We start from the raw sequence: 6,209 nt of genomic DNA, 5'->3' as shown, positions 1-6,209 counted from the left end.
CTTTTGAAATCATGCTTTCATGCATCTACATCTTTCTATCATGCCTTCATGCATATGCATTTTTCTTTCATGCATTCATGTTGTTTATCTATTTTTGTTTGGTTGTTTAGTTTTTAGTTTGTTTTGTTTTCAAAATAAAAATAAAAAGGAAAAATCAGAAAAATACAAAAACAGTGTGTGTTTGTGTACATTGGTAATTGTGTACCTTGGATGGCCATTGAAACAAAGTTTTCTAAACTTTGTATCTCTTGTAGTTTAGATGAGCATCTCTATGAACAATTAAGCGAGTGAGCTTTGTGGCTCTTGTTTGTGATGAGTAAGATTAGGTTATCTCTGAAAGCTTAACACTCATATCACTCTTTTTGACGGGTAGGATTAGAAAATCCTAAGAGAAAGGCATAAATAACTATCTCACCACTGTTGCCCACCAATCATAATATGACACCTATATGCTTCGGCATAGCAAAAGTGCAGTGTCAAAGACATTCTTATGCTTCGGCATAGCAAAAGTGCGATGTCAAATGCTTAACATCTTGGGTATTTCTTTTCTCTCTTTTATATGCCCATGTATGATATGCTAAAATAAAAGAAAACATGCAAAGAAAATAAAAAGCAAAAAGATAAAAAATGCTTTAAATATGGTTGCAAACGTGTATTCTAGGAAATGTGAGAGTTATAGGATGTACCTCGAAGGTGATAGTCCCCATCAAACAGTTATGATTGTGTGTGAGTTAAAAGTTATTTTCTCTTATCTCAGATCGTCATAACATGTATACACATATGCAATCTTGCGATGTTTTTCACACACAACACGCAATATTCTTTGCTACTTTTGATACATATGCAGGTACAATGTGATTTGGCCATCACAAGGTTTTACGTGTGCTATTGTATACTCACTAAACTGTCTTGACTTGTTTTTGAAATATAAAATTGGTTAGACTTGTTTAGTGCGTGTGTGTGTCTTTTTGAATCTATGTGCTTAACATTTTTGTTGAGAGATTTGTTTTTCACATGGTTTGCATTTTTTTTCTTGTCATCCATAGCATCTTGTTTCATTACATTCATGCATTTATATGGATTTCTTTGTACCTCCTTGATCATCCTTGATCATCTTTATGTTTCTCGGGTTAAGCTTTCTAACTTCTTGTACCCTTTGTCAATCATGACAAAAAGGGGGAGAGAAATTGTGACTTTGTGGTTTCTTTTTTAAGATTCTACAAGTTAGGGGGAGAAATACATTCCTTTGTAAGGGGGAGATGTGATTCATCTTGTTAGGGGGAGTGCTTACTTCCTTCTTCTTGTACCTTGGGTCTTGTGACCATGTTTACATACATTGTGCTTATCTTCTTTATATGCTGATGTATGTTTCTTTCACCTATCACTACATGTGTTGTTTTTTTTCTTTCTTTATACACATGTTTCTTTACTTGTATGCCATCTATTTATTTCTGTTTCACACAAGATGCCTTGATGAGTTTTGTTTAAAGTGTTTCAGAAATACAGGTTGTCAAAGTCTACTTGCCATAAACTCTCTTCTTGCAAAGTTTTTCAAGAGTTTGTGTTACGATACATTTTATTGTGTTCAACAAGTGAGTATGAGTTGAGTGATTTATGACTCTCTCATATGTTGATTTGTTTGTTGTGGTTTTGTCATGGATTGCCAAAGGGGGAGATTGTTAGGATATATGTGGTTCACTTGTTAAGAACATATGTCAATATTTATGTAGTTTGCTAATCCTTTGACAAAACACACTTTATTTGTAATTGGGTAGATCTAGGATGTGTTTAATACTTCAAGAAACATGTTGATCAAGTCTAGTATTAAAAACATGAAGATTGGACCAAGAAACAAGTGAAGAAAAGGTGTTCATTAAAGTTGGATAGATAGCTCGTCACCTGTGGACAGATAGCTCGACAGCTTCTCGATACCTCTCAACAACTGGCTATCTATCGAGCTCTTCAGTTGATGTCTATCGCAATCTCGACACCTTTCGATAGCTGGTGGATCGATTGAACAATCTCCTGTCCCCTCGATAGCTTCTCGACACCTCCTCAACACCTAGGTTTCTATCGAGGTTAAAATCTCGACACCTCTTTGACACCCCGATCGATCGAGGTTACGGAAAATCAGAATTTTCAGATTTGATTTTTGGGCCAGGTTTATGTATTTGTGTAGGGTTTTTTTCTCACAACCCTAGATCTATATAAGGCTTATTTAGAGGCCATAACATAAGAGAATACAAGGAGAACATATGCAAAAGGTAATCGATGCCTTATTCTCTCTGAAAGAAGCTACGCATCTTTGCGCCTTAGGGTTTTGTAACCAAGTGCTTCTTGATATTTATTGTTGATGAAGTGAAGAACTTTGTAGCCAACATTCTTCTTCTTTAAGTTGGTGGTGAGTCACTTATTGGGATTCATGCAAAGGAGTTAGTCATGTATTGGACTGTGTAACATCAAAGGGTGGCGTTCATATATTGAAGAGTTCAGAGGTTCTGAAGTAGTAGAAGGTTTTGCTGTGAGTTCATCTACGGGGATTGTAGAGTCTAGGACAAAATTTTGTACTAGATCTGAAACTTCTCTTTACTATAGTGGATTGCTTTTTGGAAGGTTTCCCCCCAGGTTTTTTATTGTGAAACTGGTTGGTTTCATGGGTTTTCGTGGGTCATCATATCTTGTCTTATTTATTTTTCTGTTGCATGATTTTGACATAATATTGATGTTTGTTTGTTTTAACAAGTTGATTCATAATAAATCTAATTAACAACTTGGGTTTAAAACTTGTTTCTATCAACTGGAGTCTAAATTTCCCAACATCTTCATTTCAAAGCACACCTCCTGTGATATCTTATAATTCATGTGATACTTTTTGTTAATGATTTTTTTAGAGATAATTCTAACATGTTCTAATTTCGCAATTTAACATTTTTTCTCTTAGACTCCTAAATATTGTACATAAAGAGGTATCATTCAACTATAAGACCCTTTGCTTTTCGTAATGACTTGAATAGGAGAGTAGATAAAAACAATTTAATGAAATAAGTGGATACCACAGGAGATGGATTAGAAAAATTAGAAACTAATGGTATCAATAAAAACTATATCAACTATAGTGAATAGGTGAGTATTTTGGAAATTATAAAGTATTTTTGAAGTACAACTAATACGATATTTCCCTCAGAGAAAAAAAAAAAAAAAAAACCGATATGGTATTCCAAACTAGTTACCCTTCAAGTTTTTCAAAAAATAAAAATAAAAATCTAGTTACCCTTCGAATCCATTAATTTTTGAGTTTATATCATATTTTATTATTATTAATTAATTTGTTTTTATTGGTCTGAAATACCATGTCATTGTATTTTGGAATCACCTAGTAATTGCTTGTGTATTTTTTATCAGTTTTATATTTTGGGTCTTTAACTTTCAATACCAAATTAACTGTGCAAGCCATTTATATATATTAAACATATGGATAAACAGTTATACATGAATTAGTCTTTAGATTATAAGGATGATGATCTATCAAATCACTGCTACCTGTGAATTTGTGATATTATGATTGGAAATTTGGAAGTGGTTCATGGCTTCTACGGCTAGACTGCTAGAGGGCAATACCATTATTATAATAGTGAGCCACGTAAGGACGATAAGTATTACAACGAGTCTAACGATATAATAAATTTCATAATTTTTTTTTAACAATTATTAAAATGTAGAAATTGTGATTGATGTATAATAAAAATAACGTTAATAATAATCCCATTTAAAAGTGATATGGCACACTAATCTTAGTTTACTATCTCAACATGTTGTGAAAGTTAATAAAATATTAACATTGTTCTGAATATTATTGTCATTTTATAAAAAAGCTGAGTCATCTTGGCATTACTTGGGTCCCCTTTAAAGTGGAGGAAAAAAAAATCGTAGTCAAGTTGTCCCGACCAATTTGCACTTGCCCTTAACTAGGGTTGTCCACGGGTCGGGCCGGGTTGGTTTTGGACTTAACCTGAACCCGACTCGCCGGCGTCGGGTGGAAGGCAGAGGGACCCGAAACCGACCGTCGGCGTCAATCGGTCAAGTCGGTTCGGGTCCTGGTGATGCACGGATCGGTTCGGTCGTTGGAGAGAATCGCCAGATCCTACAAATGTCGCCAGAATCTTCAAAAACTTCGCCGGAATCTGCAAAAACTCACTCCATTTGCACAGAAAATCACCGAGATCACGAGATCACCACTGGATCTGGACGGAGAACTCGAGATCTCCACTCGATCTGGGCGAAAATCGCGAGATCTACATCGGATTTGGGCGGAGAACTCAAGATCTCCACTTGATCTGGACGGAGATCTTGAGATCTCCACCAGATCTAGGTGAAGAACTTAAGATCTCCATCGGATCTGGGCTGATCTGAGAGAGAAAAGGAGAAAAATCAAATAAATCTACCAATTCTTTAGTTGGGTTGACTCCGGCAGGTTGAGAGAAGTGAAAACCGAAACTCGAACCGACGAGGGTCAAGTTTCATTGGACAAAACCGTCACCGACTGAGGTGGTGCTCGGGTCGGTTGGCTTTCGGTTCAAGTGGCGGCGGGTCAGGCGGTTCCGGCTGGTCGAGCAGGTCCTGGACACCCCTACCCTTAACAACACAACAACCTTTATTGACCATCCATCGTGAGGATGGGGAGAGCCAGTTAATTTGACCAACACAGGGTATTAATATATGGAACTATCATTTTTTTTCTTTATTAATCACACTCTGTTATGTTACTATTGTAGTAAAAAGTTGTAAAAATTTTTATGGTTGTAGACTTTTTCAAAATCAAATAAAGAAAAATTAAAAAATTGAAGCAAGCCAGTTGCATTGAATTTTCAATTCGTGGCCGGCAGAAATATTTACAATCATGACTAATTTTCATTAGTTTTATAGCCCTATGAAAGGGTAATTCTACTATACCCTCATTTTTTTTTTTTTTTGGTACGGTATCAATATCACATGTGAATGTACTTTTGTTACATTCAATGGTTCTCTTATTTATTTTTTTACATTTGATGATTCCATTGTAACATTGGGCATTACTAACATCTTATTTGACGTCACATTGGGATTTGGGCAGTACCAACATCACATGTAATTGTATTTTTGTCACATTCGATAGTTTTCTTAATTTTTTTTTCTCACATTTGATAGTTCTATTATCACATTAAGCAGTACCACATTACATATGACAGTACTTTTGCCACATTTGGTTGTACTTGTATTTTTTTCTAACATTTGATGGTACCATCTTCAAATTGAGTGATACCAAAATCACATGTGATTGTACTTTTGTCATGTTTGATGGTTCAACTTTTTTTTCGTCAATGATGGTTCTATTGTTACATTAGGCAGTACACCAACATCACATTTGACCGTATTTTTTTCATATTTGGTTGTACTTTATTATTTTTTCTCACATTTGACGGCGCCGTCCTCACATTGTGCTGTACCAATTCATATGTGACTGTACTTACTTGTTACATTTGGTGCTTCCTTTATTCTTTAATCACGTTTAATGGTTTCATTGTCAAATTAGGCAGTACCAACATTACATTAGACCGTACATTTCTCACNTCTATTAGTAAGTAACCTGATATACCAGGTTATCAAAACATCATATTTAATGATACTATCCTTACATTATATAATACTAACATCACATGTGACTGTACTTTTGTCACATTCAGCGGTTCTCTTATTTTTTTTTCTCACATTTGATGATATTATCCTTAGATTATGCAGTACCAATATCACATGTGATTGTACTTCTGTTATATTTAGTGGTTCTCTTATTTTTTTTCTCACATTTGATGATACTATCCTCACATTGTGCAGTACTAACATCATATGTGACTGTATTTTTGTCACATTCGGTGGTTCCCTTATTTTTTTTCTCACATTTTATGGTTCCATTATCACATTAGGCAGTACCAGTATAATATTTGATCGTACTTTTCTCACATTCGGTGGTACTTTAATTTTTCCTCACATTTGACAATTTCATTATCACATTGGGCAGTACCAACATCACATGTGACTGTACTTTTGTCACATTCGATGGTTCCCTTATTTTTATTCACATTTGATGGTTCCATTGTCACATTGGGTAGTACTAACATCACATTTGATAGTACCATCCTCAAATTGTGCAATACCAATATCACATGTGAATGTAC

This window comes from Quercus suber, unplaced genomic scaffold (genome assembly GCF_002906115.3).
Source record: "Quercus suber isolate HL8 unplaced genomic scaffold, Cork oak 2.0 scaffold_120, whole genome shotgun sequence".
NCBI lineage: Eukaryota > Viridiplantae > Streptophyta > Magnoliopsida > Fagales > Fagaceae > Quercus > Quercus suber.
Note: the sequence above shows the minus strand (reverse complement) of the source record.